This window comes from Cygnus atratus, chromosome 10 (genome assembly GCF_013377495.2).
Source record: "Cygnus atratus isolate AKBS03 ecotype Queensland, Australia chromosome 10, CAtr_DNAZoo_HiC_assembly, whole genome shotgun sequence".
Lineage (NCBI taxonomy): Eukaryota > Metazoa > Chordata > Aves > Anseriformes > Anatidae > Cygnus > Cygnus atratus.
Window position 1 is genome coordinate 3319468 of NC_066371.1, and position 19029 is coordinate 3338496.

At 42.3% G+C, this 19029-nt stretch overlaps 1 protein-coding gene across 2 annotated transcripts in view; it reads right to left on the bottom strand.

The window, feature by feature from the left end:
• The window catches only part of CHL1 (cell adhesion molecule L1 like), an 82220-nt gene extending 63609 nt beyond the window's left edge, over window positions 1–18611 (bottom strand). Inside the window, exon 1 of one of the 2 annotated variants that reach the window (XM_035546875.1) lies at window positions 18446–18611. The gene's annotated coding sequence lies outside the window, so the exon portion shown is untranslated. The remainder of the gene's footprint in view (window positions 1–18445) is intronic. The other variant, XM_035546877.1, reaches the window with a different exon arrangement.
• Between the last annotated feature and the right edge of the window lie 418 nt (window positions 18612–19029).

Here is a 19029-nt window from a genome sequence, read left to right on the forward strand (position 1 = left end):
CTCCTGAGAAGACAGAGAAAAGCAGTTTCCAGTGTCTGCATTATTTTCAGGTGATCACACAGAAAATCTTCATCCAGATTTGAGTCCAACTAAGGTGCCTAGGTACACAATAATGAGGAAGCAAAACACGCAGCACACACACCATCCAGACAGTCTAGAAGCCATTAAATATGTATGATTACCCATCTATTTACCAACAAGTACACGGAGATAAGGAAATTGTGGGTAAACCGAGTCTGTTCCCTCAGCTAGCTGGTAGGAGTTAGGTAAAGCCTCTCCCAAAACCACAGGACAGAAATACAGATCAGAAACACAAAGGCACTGCCCACTAACTACACACAAGTGTGGTTACAACAGTAATGTTCCTTTCTCTTTTCTTTTGGTGTTTTGCTTTCCATGGGAGCAGTAAGATGTATACAACTAAACTGCACTGCCCACTGCCAAATCCTTGTTCCAAAAGCCGGAGCTGCTACCATTTCCCTGGGACATGACTGTACCAATGTCATGCACAAACGTACCATATTTTTCCTTATCCCATTTTTAGAAAAATCTGAACTCCATCTCGCTTAAAATTAAAGCGAATAAAAATAAATTAGAAGTACAATGTAAATAAACATCCATCTGAAATGGAAAATTCTGCTTGAATTATTACAATCTTTTCAAGTTGTATAAAACTGTATGGAGGACCTTAATGTTAAATATCAACAATGCCGAACCATGGCCTTCGTTACCCGTTCAGCCCATAACATGATATTCTTCAGAACAAGTGTGACTTTCGGTCACCAGCCCATCCGCAGATGTGTTGTACTAATCAATTACATGCACATTGGGAATAAGCGCTTTCCATGTTGTGCACGTGAAAACTGTATCATACACTTTGCACAGAGCTTCTATAAGCACCGTCAGCGTTACGCCACCTTTTCCTCTAAAAGCTGAAGAAATCATAAATACTGTTGATCGTGTTGTTTTTCACCTCATTTGTATTGCACCACACGGACAGATCCATCTATTGCCCTGTAATCCTTACCCATAACGCACATCTCGCTATGCACCTTAGAAATGCTGATCAGAGAACAGCTCAGAAAACCACAGAGAGTCAGTTATTAAAAAGACAAGCACTGCAATGTGACCTTCTATGCACTTTATTCTCAAACATCTCTGACTTGGCTTCTGCTTCTTTGTGCTCCCCTGCACCCACAAAGCTCCCTAGGGCACAGGAGAGCCGAGCATAGCTTTGTTCCTTACAGGTCTGAGCGTTTCAAGCAGCTCTCCGCAACACAGACAAATTTTCACTCAGAGTGTGGTAGGGCACTGGAACAGGCTGCCCAGAGAGGTTCTGGATGCTCCATCCCTGGAGGTGCTCAATGAGAGGCTGGACAAGGCCCTGGGCAACCTAGTCTAGTGGGTGGTCTATGGCAGGGGGAGTTGGAACTGGATAATCTTAAAGGTTCCTTCCAACCCGAGCCATTCTACGATTCTAGGAGTCTCTGAAATGCCCCTCCACCCTGTGCTCTTCTTGCTTGTCCAGCACCTTTGGTGTGTTCATCATGTGCACCTCCTTGGGGTAAACAACATCAGTTATTCTATGGCTGAACCGCGTCTTGCAGCCTGAGGAATGCTCTTGGGCATTGACTGAGAAATGCTGATCTATTATAAATAATATTTCGTGTTAGGTGAATAACATGGGTCTTTCAGAGGTGCAGGCCACAGTGTGCAAGGTTGAGAAGGCGCAAAGAAGACTCACTCAGAGACTGCTACTAAATACAGAAATGTGCCCGTGGCCAGGGCAGCTCCCTGGCGTGAGGGCGTGAGGTCGAAGTGGCCACAGGCCCTAGAGCAGGGCTGCGGCTCTGTAGTTCTGTCAGAGAACACTAGAAAGGAGCAAATCTTCTAGCTACTGAAATAGAATACTCGAATAAAACTAGTATTTTATTCCACTTTGCAGAACAGCCAGTGGGAGACTTCCTCATTAGAGCCAATATGTCTAAGGCATGGGAGAGCAGGAGCTGCGGGTGATGTATTGCCTGCCTTCACACTCTCCTCTCTGCTCTTTGGCAGCGGTGTAAAACCCCCAGAGCTTGTGGATATCGTGGTCTTCCAAACAGGCAGGGAAGTTGCTAATGGCTAGTAAAGACATTGCAATGTAAAAATGAAAACTTCTTTTGCAATTACAGTCCATGCCCTTTGAGCTTTCTCCTCCACTCTCCTCTGTCTTTTATTTAGCTGCAGTTATTTAAAGCATTGATCTCTGTTTAAGCAGCTGCTGCCACAACTAGTCAGCCCAAGCAGCTCTTTTAATTAAATATTTGCTGCTGTGCAAGTTTTCTCTCCCCTTCCTTCTATCCTCATGGACATTTGTTCTTGCAGAGTTAACAAGTCTGCTGAGCACCCTCTGCCTGCGCCTGAAAGGTGTCCTGCACTCCAAGCAGCCCAAGTGATGCAGTGTCTCCACAGAAATGAATTTTGATATGCACCCTGTCATTTGCTATCAAGGGGAACCATTAATAATAAGGAAAAGAAATAAAACTTGCTGGGATTTAGTAATCATTATTAAATTATGTCATTTACATAATTATGCTGTAGCTATTACACCAAAGTTTCTCATTTTATGGCATGGTAAATTGGCAGAGTGCTTCACAAAGTGATTTTTTTTTTCCTTCTATCCCGTCTTTCACCTATAACTGCAAATATAAAGTTGACCAGGTAAATGACGCTAAACCACAACAGACACTAAGCACGTTTGCCTACAGAATGGGAAAGGAGATGAGATTCAAAACATGAATAAAAGAATTCTCAAGAACACTAGTTTTCCAGCAGGTTAGAAATTTCTCTCTTAGAGTTTCTTCTTAGTCAGCAGAGCAGGACCCTGTGCACAGCCAGGTACAGCAATGCCTCCATGATGCTTTACGTGCCTCCCAGCCAGGAGCAGCGAGCGCTGGATTCACCCCTGCAGAACTGCCCCATGCGTTGCTCCCACAGGTAACCCCAGGCATAGCACCCGAGGCAACCGGGTTGAACAAATGCCAATAAAAACTTACTTTGCTTGGGCAAAGGCTGCTTTGGGGCCGATGGCTCACAAAGCAGACACCTGCCTTGACTCATCTCTACGTGGTTGAAGCATGACTCAGAGACTCTCACTGCTTGCAGACAGCAGAGCCAACTTGGTGCGACCCCCCCCCCTCCTTTAAGACCCCCCACCCATTAAGACCTCATTTGACACTGGAGATAAAACCGATAAAGAGGAAAAAAAAAATGCTTTCTGAGCCCAGATGTTTCAGCAGTCAGCATGGATGCTCACAGTACCTGTTGATGCAGAAACAAGAGCGCAGCACAGGCTGGAGCTGAAGGGGTGCAGCGCTGTGAAGCCACACAGACAAACATGGGACTTGGAGCATGCAAAGGAGATGGGGAGATAAAAGTTTATGGAAAAAGGAGGCAGCAAGAGGAGAATAGGAAGAAATTAGACCAGACACCAACAAGCATGATAGAGCTATGCGGGGCCTCGAAGCAGCTGCTGTTAGATGTAGATGAGAGAGTGAACAGCTCCTGGGAGAGAGCAGAAACTGTCAGAATAGCAGGGAATGCAGATGAGTTTGGGACCAGCGCTGCACAGAGACAGACAGGGCAGGGGCTTGGGAGAACTCATGCTTCAGGAGCAGGAATGCACTAGGGAAGAACTGAATGTAGCACCAAGGACCACGTGTAGGACCACACAGGTCCCAAAGCACTGCGTGGGGAACAGGAGATGCCGCAGCGGTGCCAGCGGTCTGTGGGGAGGGGAGAGGAAAGCAGCTCACTGAGGCACAGCAGCAAATGTTCCTTCAGTGCAGGATTTCAAACCCGCTTGATCTCTCCAAGTGGAGAGACACAGTGGGAATTTATTTCAAATAGAAAGACTAATGGCAGCAAGAAAATCTCATCTATATTCACATAAATAAATATAAAATGAGAAACATTGTGAAATACAATATTGTACAAGTTGTTCAGTAGCACTTGCTCCAGAGGATGCTGATCTGCACCAGGCTGTATCCTTTGAGGTCAGGATAGAGCTCCTGACTCGCTGCACCTTAACTGGCAAAACCAACCAACCAAATAAATAAATAAATAAATAAATTGATCTGTTTCTATGGGAAACGCATCAAATCCCACTCATGTGTACCAAATCTCTTTCCCAGACTTTCCAGTTAGTGGAAGCAATTAGTAAAGCAAAGCAAGGTTAGGTTAGAGCCAACTTCTGTTACCTATTGTCAGAAAAACCTTTATTGGACAGCGAGTGGAGAGTGCAGATTTATTAAAATTATTTATATGAGTTGTAAAATGTTACCAAATGTCTGCAATTCAGCCTGCTTCCTGAGAGAAACATAAAAGGGCAACGTCTGAAATCGTTGTTTTCCTCTGATTCATTCTCCAGTAAAGCCCAGTTCCTTAGCACCCTGCTGGGCACCAGGCAAGTAAATGCAAACACCACAAACAAGTCTTCCAAATCAGCAGAGTTCCGAGGAGGGCTTGAGAGCTATTATAAAACGCCATTTACATTTAGTAGCAGCCAGAAAGTTAAAAATAAAAATAAAATATTATTTTTTTAAAAAAAGAACAGTGATATCTAAGGGATGGATTCCCACCTCTACCAGACTTTGCCAGACCCTGAACACTGTCGGGCTGGAAGCACCAAAGTCAAGACAAACGAGAAACGAGTTCCTCCTTCAGAGGTAACGCCTTCTGCAGCTGCTAATGAGCCCCACTTAAAAGGCATCTTTCTGTTTCCTAATTTTCTCTGCTTTCTTTTGTAACACCGTTTCCAATTTTGAAACTTTGCTTTATGAGCGTGAAGGTTGTTTCCATTCTCAACTTGTCTAATGTTCAAAGCTGGCTCTCCGAACTTGTTGGGTACAAGGAATACTGCTTTCACACCCAGAAACCAGTGTTTTCCACAAAGACTTTAAGCCTGCATAATCCAGGACAAGTTTGGGCATCCCAGCCTTTCAGAGGCAGCTCTCACTGTCTGCAAAAGCATCTCCGGGGCTGCTACCACCAGGATGCAGCCAGGAGGATCCATCTAGGAGCTAGTTGTTATCTCTAGCACCACTTCTTCTTGAAAGGGACCACCCAGGACTCCACAGCACCCCAGACTGGCACACAGTGTGGCTCCTCTCTTTCTAGACCTAAGGGACTTGCAGACAGGACCAGTGCTGATTAAGATGTCCCAGCACAAAGCAGGCTGGGGCTAACCCAACACCTGCTTAACATGCCAGGTCAGCACGCTGTAAAAAAGCTGCAGGTGCAGCATACACCCTGCAATATTCAGCTCAAACACCCCGCGCTATTGTTTCACCCCTGCTCAGGGGCTAACCTTCTTAACTTGAAAGACTCTCAGCAGCTCTTTCACAGCAAATAACAAGGAGTGAGATTTCAATTTCGTCACAAAGATGGCACCACCTTTGCTCCAGGCTCTGCAGAGCTCAGGTGCCGACACCGAACCTCTGGGAAGGAAAGACCCCAACGGCATCCCAAAGTCCTTCCAGTTCCCTGCTGGAGTCAGAGCTTCCCGCAGCAGGCAGGGCCCAGCAGCCTACATCCTACCCTTGCACATCAATGTGCCACTAATCCTGAACCACAAAAAGGCTTAAAATATCTGTCAATCACGCTCCCTCCACGCAGTCCTCACAGTCTTGCTGGTAGAACCGTGACTGCGGGCTGGAGCGCGGCGCGGCAATGTGCTGCGGGAAATTAAAGCCCAGCCGGGGAAACAATTGCTGCCATAACGCGTGTAATCAGCAGGAGATGGTACGGATGTTTGCAATTCCAAGCCATGGAAGGCATTTTTAAAGTGCTTTTAGTCTCATCCATTCTCCTTTAACAGTAATATTTTGCTCCCTAATAGTTGCATTTTATATCTAGGTCATAATTTTACGAGGCACAAACTTCTATGGTATATGTCAAGCTATGTAGTAAAGTCAAGCAAACGCTTGTAGTAATTACATGCCCAGGAGATTTCATAACGTCACAGAATTAACAAGCAGTTTAGTAAATTATATATCACTTGATCTGCAATTGCTACATCTCCAGCAAAGAGCTCCGCTCCGTCTGCAACGGCAGTGACACGGCACGTCGGCGTGGTGCGAGCCTGTCAGGCGGTTATCGCGCACTAATATTAGCCTCCACCTTATCTCGTCACGTTTCTCTTTGAAGATTTAAGTATGATTTTCTTGCACTTTCTTTTCAAGAGGGCAGTTTGCAGATTTAAGAGCTTCTGCATTGGGAAAATGAGGTTCTGCTTAACAGAAACATAATCCCAACCCGCAGAAAGAGACACATTTCTCACTTCTCTTGATTGGCACTAGAAATTTTTTACACTTTCCTTTCACTACACAGCAACCGTTTAAAGGGACTAGCTCCATACAAAGGTGACTAAGTCTTAATTCAAAATGGGTGTCTTGACACACATAAAGGCTACACGGATAAGCTGAACAGGGACGCAGCCTTCACGCTGGGCAGAGCGGTGTGCCCAGCCAGCGGGAGCAAGGTTCTTGCTGCAGACATGTTACTGAAGTCACTGGTCTGGCACAAAGCTCATTAAGTGCCCCGACAATCATTTTGGTAAAGAATAAGCCTCTACTCTTAGAACTTAAGAGTTCTGCTCTGCCTCTACTCTTGAAAACTTAAGGATCTAGGATGGTTCAAAAGATTTCAAATAAAGAAAATGCGGGATATTTATTTTTAAAACATTTCTTTCTAGACTACTTCAGTGATGCCAAGGTTACCAAAGGGATTACAAACAATCTGTACAAGGACGTATCTGAGCGCTGCAACAAATTGCCCAGGCAGCCATTTCACTTCAGCTCAGAGGTGAGCGCCCTTCACTGTTTGCTTAAAGGGATTTCCTGCAAACCCTGCATCATTTGTCTGACACTAAATGGGAAGCGTAATGCATTTAAAGAACTCACAGATTAATCATCTGTTAATTCTGTTTTCTGAACAGCACAAAGCAGAGAAAGTGGTCCAGGATTGACTCCATTCATAACCAACACAAATTTCAAGGCAGACTACTTTCTGCCTTGCATGTGGCCTACTGGGGCATCTGACCTCTAGACAGGCTGGAGTAAAACGACGGAGTAAAACCTGCGAGGTGGGAAACCTGTAACAATGGTGAGCTCCGTTCTGACACAGGAATTTTATTTTATATTGCTGGCAAATTTGATCGCAATTCTAACCCTGTTGGTTGAATGGCCAATGCACTGGAACTCTGTCTCCAAACAGAGTTGACCTTACTGCTCGTGTATTGTTTTCTTTAGCAAGTGACTAATCTATACTGTGCAGACCTAATACCTCAGCTGTCTGCCAAAAGGTGTACAAACAATCCACATTGTAACCGAGTCTATTAATATGTATTAAAAGTCCTACTGCAGTTGACATGACATTCCTGTACATGAATATGAAAATACAACTACTATATTAAAAAAATTCAACTAATCATGCATCACTGATTTTCTCACTGTGAGTTTATAATTTAAACTTTTAACTGTATCACAGCAACCTCATCAAGCCACGATTTCTTATGGCTGTAGAACCAAGAAAGCCCATTACAGTAACAAGAATAAAAGAAAGCAAATACAAACCTGTTCTTGAAGAAGAAAGAAAGAAAAAGGAAAAATGAAAAAGAGTAAAAATGAAATGGAATTTTACATCAAAGAAAAAAAAAAATCAGTGAGATTGTGCATCTGCTTCCCCCATTGTTTCATATTCTACTGGTCATAATAGGAACGTGGTCTATAGCGTAAATCTGTCTAAAAGGGCACAGGCCAGACCCGGGAAATCAGACATCAGATCCAATCCATCCATACAGCTTTGACTTCCACAGAGGGCAGGAAGCATTACTTAATTCTTATTCCACTCATAGGTTTAAGCCCTTTACTCAGCTCAGCTTGCTTAAAACCTTGGGACTCGAGAGCCTGGAACCTCCAAGCCCTTGAAGCCCAACACAGGAGCAGCAGCTCCCAGTTCTCTCCAGAAACAGTTCCCTCCAGGAAAGCAAGTCCTTCAGGCACTGGACATGATTGAGAGGAGGATTTCAAGCTATTCGGATGCTCTGTTCACATTAATGTCATAAGTAATCTCTGCACAATCTCTAGGGGTAATTTGAAAATCCCAGTGTGGGTTTTGGGTTTTATCTTTTTGGTTTGTGTACTCTCCCCACGCACCGAGGAAGCAGATCCACTTATTAAAGCATTTATTAAATTTGCCGAGCTGTCTTTTTCCCCCATCTCTGAGCTACCCTGTGTGAATGCTAATCATTGTCATTACACAGTTCATCCTCAATGAAATGCTTACCATGATTCCCACACTGACCCCAAAAACAAAATTAAAAACAGCTCAAGAAAGAAAATAAAGAACACAAGCCTAAACCTGGAAAATATTCAACAAAGATTATTTTCCAGAGTTCCCTATCCCTTCCCCTACGGGCCACATTCCTCATTTCCAAACTACTGACCACCTCTTCCAGTAATTGTCTTCAAAAGCGATCCGAAGAGAGCAAGCAGAGCTCTTCCCCTACTGGGTGGATGGGAAACTGAGGCACAGAGGAGGTATTTTTGTGAGCAAACACAGCTTAGTAAAAGTACAAAGATTTCAGGTAGGCGGAATATCTGAAGCCATTCTGCAGACATGCAAGCTCCTGGAGCTCCCCATCACAACAAACACGCACGTGGAGGTAGATAGGCATGGATACATGTAGTTATGTATGCATGAATGTGTAAAAGAGACCGACGTTACATCAATGAACTCCTTCAGTTCACTCCTTATCAGCAGAAAGAGTTGATTTCAGGTGTCAAAAGCAGTGAGGCAAGAGCCCTATCAGGCACTGCTGCTCATCTGCACCCTCTTGCAATCAGCAACCTCTCTGGGGCCAGATGACAACACCCAAGACAAGGACAGAGAGTGGGTTTGAGCTGGAAGAGCTCTCATAAGTACCTCTCAATACACAGGTTGTAGCATGCGGAGATGCTCTCACAGAAATCACACCACTTCTTTCAACATCCCTCACGAAAGGAAAGTTTCCTAGAAAAGTAATGTGCAGGAGAGGGCTGCTGAGTTATCTTGTCCAAGTTTACCTTCTTACCTCCTCCAGACCTTTCTGTGCACCAGCACAGAGCTTTGAAGCTGATCTCATCTTACCTCAAAAGAGCCCTGAGATGCCAGGAATTCTGGTAAAACTAGAGGGAATTGGGTGTGTTTCAGTGAAAATAACAGTCAAAAAAAAAAAAAAAAAAAAAAAACCTTTCCTCACAGTAATTCTATATTGATTTGAGACACAAACCCCCTCTACATGTAAACGAGAGCTCTGAACTTGGAAAATCACTCATGTTTTCCACCCTCTTGCGTGCCATTGAAGCCACGAGTGAATTGCAGCTCCCCAGCTAGGTCTCATCTTCAAAACTCACTGATAAAAAGACCCGCATACGAGAATTTGAGAATTTTGCAGCATGTACAAAAACAGCCTTTGGGGTCCTGGAACTACTCCCCAAGCAAGTGTCTGAAAAGCAAGAGAAACACACACCTCAACCATGAAGGAAATGTTCTTTGTTCCTCTCCTTTTTGTAATGCTGACTGTGATAAATCTGCCTCCTGTTTTAATTATCTCAACAAGGTCTTCTAAAAGGACCTGCTTCCTGATCTAGAGATGCTTCAAAATCTAATGTAGAAGATTAAGTAAATGATAGCAGTAATTAAAGTATTCCATTAATTTAATTACCATTTAAATCTAATTTCTCATATTATACATCTAAATCTTGATATCTTATTCTATTCAATGAACACTTTTAGTGTGTAAACCCATTACAAATTAAATATATGAAAAAATATTTGAAATATATGATTTTTTTTTTCCTAGCAAATCTTTCTCTTGTGTTCATGTGTGTGCAAGTCTGTAATTTCAGAATAAACCAGCTAGAACAACAGTCCCTTACCCTACTGCATCAGGAACAATCTGCTGAAATTTCAGTTCCTTCCTCCCCTCCTTGGCTGTCTCTCAGTTTCTGTGCCCTGCCTGGCAATGAGTCACACCTTATGTGAAGACGGACTCGACTCCAGATGCCGGAGCCCTGGAGGTCAGCGTGTTTGCAGAGAGCAAACAATACACGCTTGTAATGTGAGCCGTAGCAAAACAACATACCACTTACAGGGGCAAACTACAGTGAAAACCCAGATGATATCAAACACGAGCGCCAAGAAGCAGAAGAATTTAAATGCAAGCAAAAGCCTGCGAGTCTCTGGATCCTCTCATGAGTCCAGATTTTTACCCTTGCCTTCCTTCAGAAGTCACTGAATATAGGACTAACTATCAATCTCAAATGCTGCACGAAAAATACTGCATTTAGAGCTGCCAGGAGCTACTAGGAAAGGGGACAAGGACAACAGAATTTTTTTTTCTAAGGACCTGGAGAACTTCCTTGTTTTTGAGACTGAAAAAATTTTGGGGGACTGAAAAACTTTTGAGACTCCACTGCTTGAAACTAGGAGGTTAGAACTACCTGGAAATTAATGTGTGTGTAAGAGTCCAGGCTATAAAATAAAGATGCTTCCTTCCCATTTGCTCATTATTCCAAAATTGTCTTGAGTAGTTTGTGCCCTTCTTCCTCTGGTGACTTTGTACCTGCTACATTTTCCAAAGTGATTTATATATCTCTTAATTTGGCCATTTTCTACTGAATGTAGAAATGTGTCATTTTCCACTCAGGCCACTTCGGACCACGGAGGCTAACATCACACCCAGTTTAGTACAACCAAAAACTTTCAGCTCTTTCCTGTAGCTCCCTGGCCTCTCACTTTAGCCATTTCAAATGGGTAATAACCACCCTGACCTGCAATGCACAGATGATTTGGGACAATTCGCTCGCATCTCCAAATAACACAAAAATATCTGCAGCTGTAGCTGTGATATGAGAAGGCCAGAGGACTGGAAAGGGAAAGACAGAAAAACGAAACAGATGATTTCCTCCTGCAATGTAACAGGCATTGCCCTTAGCAAGAAATGCAGTCCAGGAAGGAATTCAAACATCATATTTCCATACTTGAGATCTATGAATAAAATTCATGAGAAAACTGTAATCTTCCAGCTTTTCGAAGTGTTTATACAAGTTATAAGACTCAAATACTACAAAAAAAATAATCTAAAATGGAGGTGTGCTGAAGGATCAATGGAGAAGTAAAGCTGGAGTAATCACCAAACATCACTTAGTAAAACAAGCACGGGGCCTCTCCTCTTGCTCAGCTCCTACACCTGAAGGAGCACCTTCACCCTCCGATCTCACGCACCCTAACATCACCCGTGGCCACCACCATGACAGGGCACCCCCAGCTCTGTTGCACAAAGCAGCTCCTGAAGTAAAAAAAGCAACTCCAAACGTGGATTAATAAATAAATAAATAAATAATAATCATTTCCTTCGGAATGCATTTTGTTGCAGATATTAAAGCTTTTTCCCTGAATGATTGTAAAAATGTAGATAACACCCAGGAGTGCTTCCCACATCTCTTGACTGACTGCACACTCGCTGCCGTTGAGGTGGGTTACAGAAATCTGTTCTTTCAGGAGGTAGACTCAAATTTATCACTAGGATGCCTCCAGATAGAGAGGTGATACTATGATTAATTTTAATCCATCAGAATAATGTTTAATTATTAACAACTTTCATCCCCCAGCTCACTTGAATTATTAATACTTGATTATCTATTAATTGATTGTATTATTTTTTCATCAAGTGCTGGAGTTTCTCTCTAGGACTATTTTTGTTCCAGCTCTCTCACCACACTGAAATCGTCCATAGCCCTGCTCAGGGTATTAAACACACACCTAGCAGTGAGAAATTAGCATTTGTATCTCATCTGTGTCAGAAGCTAGACTTCTGAGGAAGTCCATTTCTATGAAAAGAAAATATCTTTCATTCCAAGGCTATTATCAGTAGTGGCAGCTTAATTTTATTACTTGGTATACTACTGCATACAGACAAAATCCAGGCCATCAGAGAAAAGCAATCATCTCTTACAAGGCAAATGCCTGCTGTGTTGCAGATGTATCATTGTACAAACTTAACAGTTTGCTTTTCTTGGTAGCAAAATATTTAATCACACAGAAAGTAAAATGTGCAATTTCTTTCAAGGGAGATTGTACATCTAATAAAGAATTCTTTTTAACCTGTATGTGAGGAACTTCATACTTGAATATGCCCAGATGCAACACAGCATAAAGCCATAACATCATAGTATGCGTGTCATTAGAGCTCCAGTGCAACAAACTGCATTTAGATTATTAAAATGAAATTATTATTTCACCAGGATCTTCTGATCACTGCCTTCAGCAATGCACAGGAAATGGACCGAAAAGGGCCATGAGGAATCTCGAGGTATTAAGGGTGGTACTGGGAGGGCAGCAGCTGCTTGCTCAGCATCTGGGATTACGCTGGTGGCAGGCAGAGACCAGGACCTGTGTGCAGAGCCTGTGCTGAGCACTCACTGGTAGCTTTAGCAGGACAGTACAGGTGCCTTCATGCTCTAGCAGCTGAAAACTCAAGACTCCTGATCCACAGGATGCAGCTGGTACATTAAGAAGCTTGAATTACAGGCCAGCTTACCCCATTGTATTTATTCTTAAGTATTGGTTACTCATGAAAAATAAGACCAATTTTTGTATCTTTTCCCCATCTTAAGAAGCACTTTGTTTTCCACACTGATTTTCACTTTCTTAGCTTGTCTTCATCAGCAGAACTAAGACCATTCTTACACAGACATGCAGTGGCTTACATACCCAACAATTATGGTATTTTAGTGTTAGCCAATATGGCTTGATTGTGACTGGGTTCTGAGTAGCACTAAGACACAAAAAAGACTTACTACACAGCCATACCAGTTCAGCTCCTATTTTGCAGAAATGTCACAAAAATGCATACAGCATTCCCATTCAATTCTTATGTAAAATACTTGACTCAGTCCTTTCCTTTCCTCCTTCTTCCAGTCCTTCACCTTCCCACCACACTGGTTTACGTCTGTACGAAGGTGCCCTCCCACCCAGGCTAAGCATCCCTGGGGGCAGACAAACCCACACCCGCTTTATGCTGCCTTAGACCCACAGCATGGCTCACTGGTCCCTCGCGCTTCAATCTACCACTGTCACATTACAAACATCACATTCTCCTTTTTGCCTCCTGGCCACCACAGTGCCATACATCAAAAGCCTCTGGGACACCTCCAGGACACCATGGACCACGTGTGACCATCCTTCTACAGAACACACTGAAAAAGCAATTATTGAGGGCTGCTCCAGCTTTAGAACGAGGTTTGTTGAAAACCAGTGCACGCCAGAAGTCAGATAACGTTCTGATGCAATGTGTACGCCACCCACCAGGACACATGACGACACGTTGCACAACCAGAAGCCACAAGGGAATGAAATGGGCCAGAAGCAACACTTGGATGACCTTTGCACTCGTAAATTAAAATGGGACAAGTAGAGATCAGAGAGAAGACTTTGACTGACATCATATTAAGAGCTTGCTCACGTTAAATTCATAAGAAATAATGAACATTTAACTTCAGTTCATATTAAAAAAGAAAACGTATTCATGTTTTATTTTGTCGTCCTTAGTGAAACAAGAAAGCAGGCTACTGATTCCTAATGATATATATGGTACACCAGCAAAATTACTGGACCTAAACAACTGCTCTCCTGAGTAAGGGCTGGCAGGAGCTGGCAGCTGAGACCTGAGGCGAGCACTGTGCCGAGCATCGGTCTGCATTTCGGACGGTACCAGCTGCATCCACCAACCAGCACTTCTCCTGCACTGAAACAAATGCTTGCAAGTGCAGGATGTGATAGGAAAGCCTATGGGACAAACCCGAATTTCTTATGAGAATTTTAGTAACTTGGGTTCAGCTAACAGAAGTTTTCCTGCAGTGCACTTCCCTGCCATATTTCAGCCATTTACTACAAGACAGGACATATGTGTGCAGATCTACTTTGCATATGCTATTCCTTACCAAGAGCATTTAGTAATAAAACCCTCTGGAGAACATTTTATGGAAGATTATGGACCAATTTGGCCAAAGACATCCCTGGAGAACACGAGTGTTTGGTGCAGGAGATAGACATGACTGCTGCTAGGGCCAAAGATAAAAGCGTCAAGGAGGACCAGGGAAAGAGTTAAAGCTTTTTACACTGGATTCTCTACAGACTAAACCAGTTACTAATCCTTAATAATTTAATTTATTTGCAATACCTTACTATGGAGTCAATATTTGTTTTAGCCAATTGCACAAAATAGTCTGAAGTGTTTCTTCTAAATCTGGTTCAATTTCATACCTTAATGCTAAAAATAAGCTCTATTTTTTTTTGCTTAGATATAGTTCACAGTGTATCAGTAGCATAACCAACATTTCATGCTTATTATTTGGGCTCAGTCTCACAATAATCAATTCTAAAAAAGCTACCACAGGGCCCTAGTCAGGGTGCTTAATCTTCTTTTTTCATATATGTGGTGCACCTCTGGTTTGCAATGGATTTGTACCAAGCTGATTTGTTTCTATTATCATGCATTCACCTTTATGGTAAATTAGAAGAGAAAAATAAATGTATCATTGTCTCTACAAATAGAGTATTTATTTCCTCTCCATCTTAATTTTTTTTTCCCATCTGCACTTTATGCCTGTGAGCCACAAAATACAGAGCAATTTTCAAACATTAAGTTTCTGCATTTAATCTAAATTAAGCCCCATGTCCAATTTGATAACAAATCTCTGGAATGTAAGTATTCGCACTTACTAAATGCAGCATGATTGTAATTACATACCTAAAAGTCATCATGTGATAGTGTTGTGCTTCAGACCAGATTTTTCTACCATTCTATACATAGAATACATCTGATACTTCTATATGTGATTGGTTTGCTTGGCCTTAGGCTAGAAAATACAGTCAATTCTTTCAACCTATTTCTTCTCTTTATAACTGTTTCTACTGGGGAAATTGAAGAGCACTTTCTTTCTCATTTGAAAACCTTTGAATTCAAGTCACAGAGCAAATAAATATCCCTTGCATTTGCTTATTTTCTGGAAATAGCATCTTGGCTTGTACTGCAATGTGGATCACCCTTAGAAGATGATGGGGGGATTGGAGCATCTGTCACGCAAGGAGAGGCTGAGAGACCTGAGCATGGTTAGCTTGGAGAAGACAGAGAGGGAATCTTATCCATGATTCTATGACTCTATGAACGTATATAAACATCTGAAGGGAGAGTGTCAAGAGGATTGGGCCAGACATTTCCACAGGAAATGTGGGACATCGCTCCCACAAGTGCACACATCATGGAGAAAGAATGAGGGGAGCATGAGGGAATGAGGAAAGAATGAGCTTTTGCTGTAGAAGCACACATTTAATTGAATCTGTGCACAATTTACAGCGAGGGTGCTGATACCTGTGTTTTCAGTGTTTTCATCATATATGATTTTTTTTTTGCAAATGTAGAACCAGTGCAAGAAGTCTTAAAACTTGCTTTCTACAAGTAGACATGCAAAAAAAAAAAAATCCTAATTACATCAATGTTCATGGACCATAAGGTGAATTCTTTTAGAAAAAAATAAAAATAAAAATCTAATTTAGCCACTGAATTCCTCACTTCTCTTTTAGGGATATTTGCTTTACAAAAGGCCTGACGTGGCCTTCCACAGATAAATGTCAATAAACCATTGACCTAAAGGCACAAAAATATCTCCATTAATATGAAAACCTACATATGCCAGTGTGGAGAATTTTAAAGATAGTTTTATCCTCCTGCATCTTGTTATCCGAATGGAGAAATGTCAGCAGTGCAGTAAGCAGATAGGAAAGATGAAAGACTCATTAAGCCATATTTATACTAAGAGAACATGCAAAATTGAATGTTTTCCAGGATCATTAAAATAAGACTTAATTACAGAATTCAGGTTTATCTATGTCACCCAATGTCACAATACTTCAAGATGGATGATGAGGGAAAAAGGCAAAAAGATCCTCAACCACCGCATTTAGTGCCACAGCAGCATCTGCATTATTCATCATCACTTGTGCAATGACAGATCCAAAATAATTAGTATTACTCACATTAATTAAGTTATGCAATTCCCCCGCCTAAAAGAAGATTCATAAAGAAACACAAGGTAATTATATGCTGGTCTCAGGCTCTGTTGCTGATGCGCAGCCACCTTGGCCTAACAGTGCCACAGGTGGCTGCATGGGCTGGAGAGCTGCAACACCCCAGACCTCCGGCTTTCACGAAGAAGGAAGACCAAGGCTCATTCACACATTATAGTGACAAAAAATGCAGCTGTCTAAACAAGATAGTAAACTAATTAAAAGTTCAGGTGTGTATTTGCAACTCAATCAAACCTCCTGCCTGACATTTTAAAAGATAACTTTTTTTTAATTCTTTTTAAAATTGTCTCTTTCCTTGATTGCCAAACCTCAAAAACACGCATCTACCTTAGAATATGGAAATTCACCACCATAATTGTCTCTTTCCCTTCTAAAGGCAGCCAATGGAGACTTATTTCCACAATTTAGAGCACTGACCCAGTACTGGAGACGTAGGAGTCCTGCACCGCGCCAGGGAAACCCTTGGGGCAGCACCCCTCACTGCGTCCGTAGATTACCTGACACCATTTGGCAGTGCCACCTTCAGACCCCAGAGCTAGGACAGTCGTGCCTTCATCCTGTCTTTTCACAAAGGCAGAGAGGAGACAAGGAAGAAATCTGACACAGACAGGGAAGGGCTCAGGATGGGTCCATGAGAGCTGCACAGTGCACTTCACATGAGACAGAAAATCACATCAAAAGCAACCAAGAAGTGTAGAGTCTACCATGTGTACATATTCTGATGGTTTTACTGTGTTTGGTACATTTTAATACTGTACTTTTTTTTTCCTGTTAATTTTCCTTCGGCTGCCGTAGACATGAAAATTGACTCACATCTTACAAGCAAGACAGATTTCTGTTTTATCTTGAGATACAAGCCCCGAAGCATTCCTGAATGGGTTTTCCCAGAGAAAGAATTTACCTGAGGCAAAATTACTCTGCTTGTATTTCGTAAAGGAAAATATTGGTTTACCACTGCAAAACACACAGCTGTGGAACATAGAGAACTTAAAGACCTGGACTTGAGGATGGGAGACAGATGAGAATACTAGTCAACTTGTCAGAGACAAAAGTAATCAATGCCTACAGAGAGGATTGATTCTGTGGCTGTAAGTAGAATATTCCCATTTTTCCCCCAAACTCAGGGCAAATAAGGTCACTATACAAACTGTCGAATAAGCCACAGCATTTCTTCTACCCAAACACACCTTTTGAGCCAAACATAGGAAGACCACTAGGGTAACATGAAAGTTAGCAGAAAGATTCACGTTAACTTCAGCTGAGTTTGGATCCTTCTTCCATAAGGAATTACAAGAGACTATAATACAGTATATCCAAAACCTGAAAGCGGATAACTATTCTTTCTTTCTTTCTCCCCTATCAAGGTTCAAAGACAAAAAAAATGAATAATTGAACACAGGAAGCCAAAATATATCTGTACACCCAACCAAACAACAAAAAAAAACAGTAAAGGTTCCTCAAATGTGGATCAGAAGCTATGCAAAAGAACCATGAGAGATGCTGCCTTGATGTGCAGCTCCCTCTGCTTATTGAAAAAGACAGAAAGAAGCTGGTTACACTCAGAAAGAGGCAGGGAGGCAAACAGGCTGCCACTCACAGCCTGGCACAGACCGCAGCCACCGAGCACAAGCTCGTTAGGCATGCTGGCACGTTCCTCCTGGCTTCACCCAGCTGTGCCAGCTGAGGCTGTTCAGGGCTGCAAGTGGTTGTATTCCCAAGTCAGATGAATGCTTAAAAGGATCTGCTTTTCAGCTGATGAAGTTAGTGTTTTCTGAAAGGTGGGTTCCTACGGAGTTCCTGAATTTAGGGTCTTCAAAACTGAAACACTCAGTCCACTATTGTCAGGGAAACAGCAGAGAGAGACTGAAAAAGCAGCTTTATTGGAGAGAGGGGAAAAAAATCTGGGCTGAGAAATAAATTCAAAAATACAGACTGGATAGAAAAAAGATTCTGTTCTCATTGCCAAAATGTGCAGTAAACAATGCTACATGACACAAAACAGCAAAGAGATCAAAAGAATATGGAAAGATAGACCTTGGCACGAAGTAGTTACTACAGTTCATGCATCAACAGATCACAAATATTTCATAAATGTGGTCTCATAAACCCCTGTGCTTCCCGAGCCCTGCCTCATGCACTGTAAGTGGCACACTGGGACAAGAAGACAGTATTCCAGGTACGCTCCTTCATGGTGACCCAGGTAGCCAACCAGCTGATTAGCACCCAAACCCTGCTTCAGATCAGCTTTTAAATCAACTCAGAAATTTCAAACCTTATTATGGGAAGCCTCTGTGTTCCTCCTCCTCTCTGCTCAGGCTGGCGGTAGCAAGGCTGCTGTCACCTCTCTGCCACCCGCTGTGCCAGGACCTCAGCCCTGGGCTGCCGCAGCAGCACTGGCTCTGCAACATGGAGCTTCTACAAGTAATCATTGCTATTTCAGAGAATTTAACCTGAAATGCTCTGCAGATGCAACGAATGGCCATTTGAGTAGTGAGTCACCCCGTCTCAGATCCTTTTAAGGAACTTAGCTGGCATATTTTCAAGGCATATTTCTTAATACTTAGTTTTGCAATTTTCAGGGTGATGCATCCTAGAGCTGGAAATATGGATCATGTGCCAGCAGAGCCACGTTTGTTGGGGAAAAGCATTCAGTACTTTATCTTCCTATATGTGGTACTTGCAGAGCCTGATCTTTAGGACACTTGAGTTTGTCCTCCTGCCTACTATTCGATGAACTCATAAAAGTCAATTTAAATTGAGCAAGAAATATTTTAAATTCCATCCTCCATTACAGCTGAGTAAATTTTATATATATATATATACATATATATATATATATTATATATATAAAGTAAA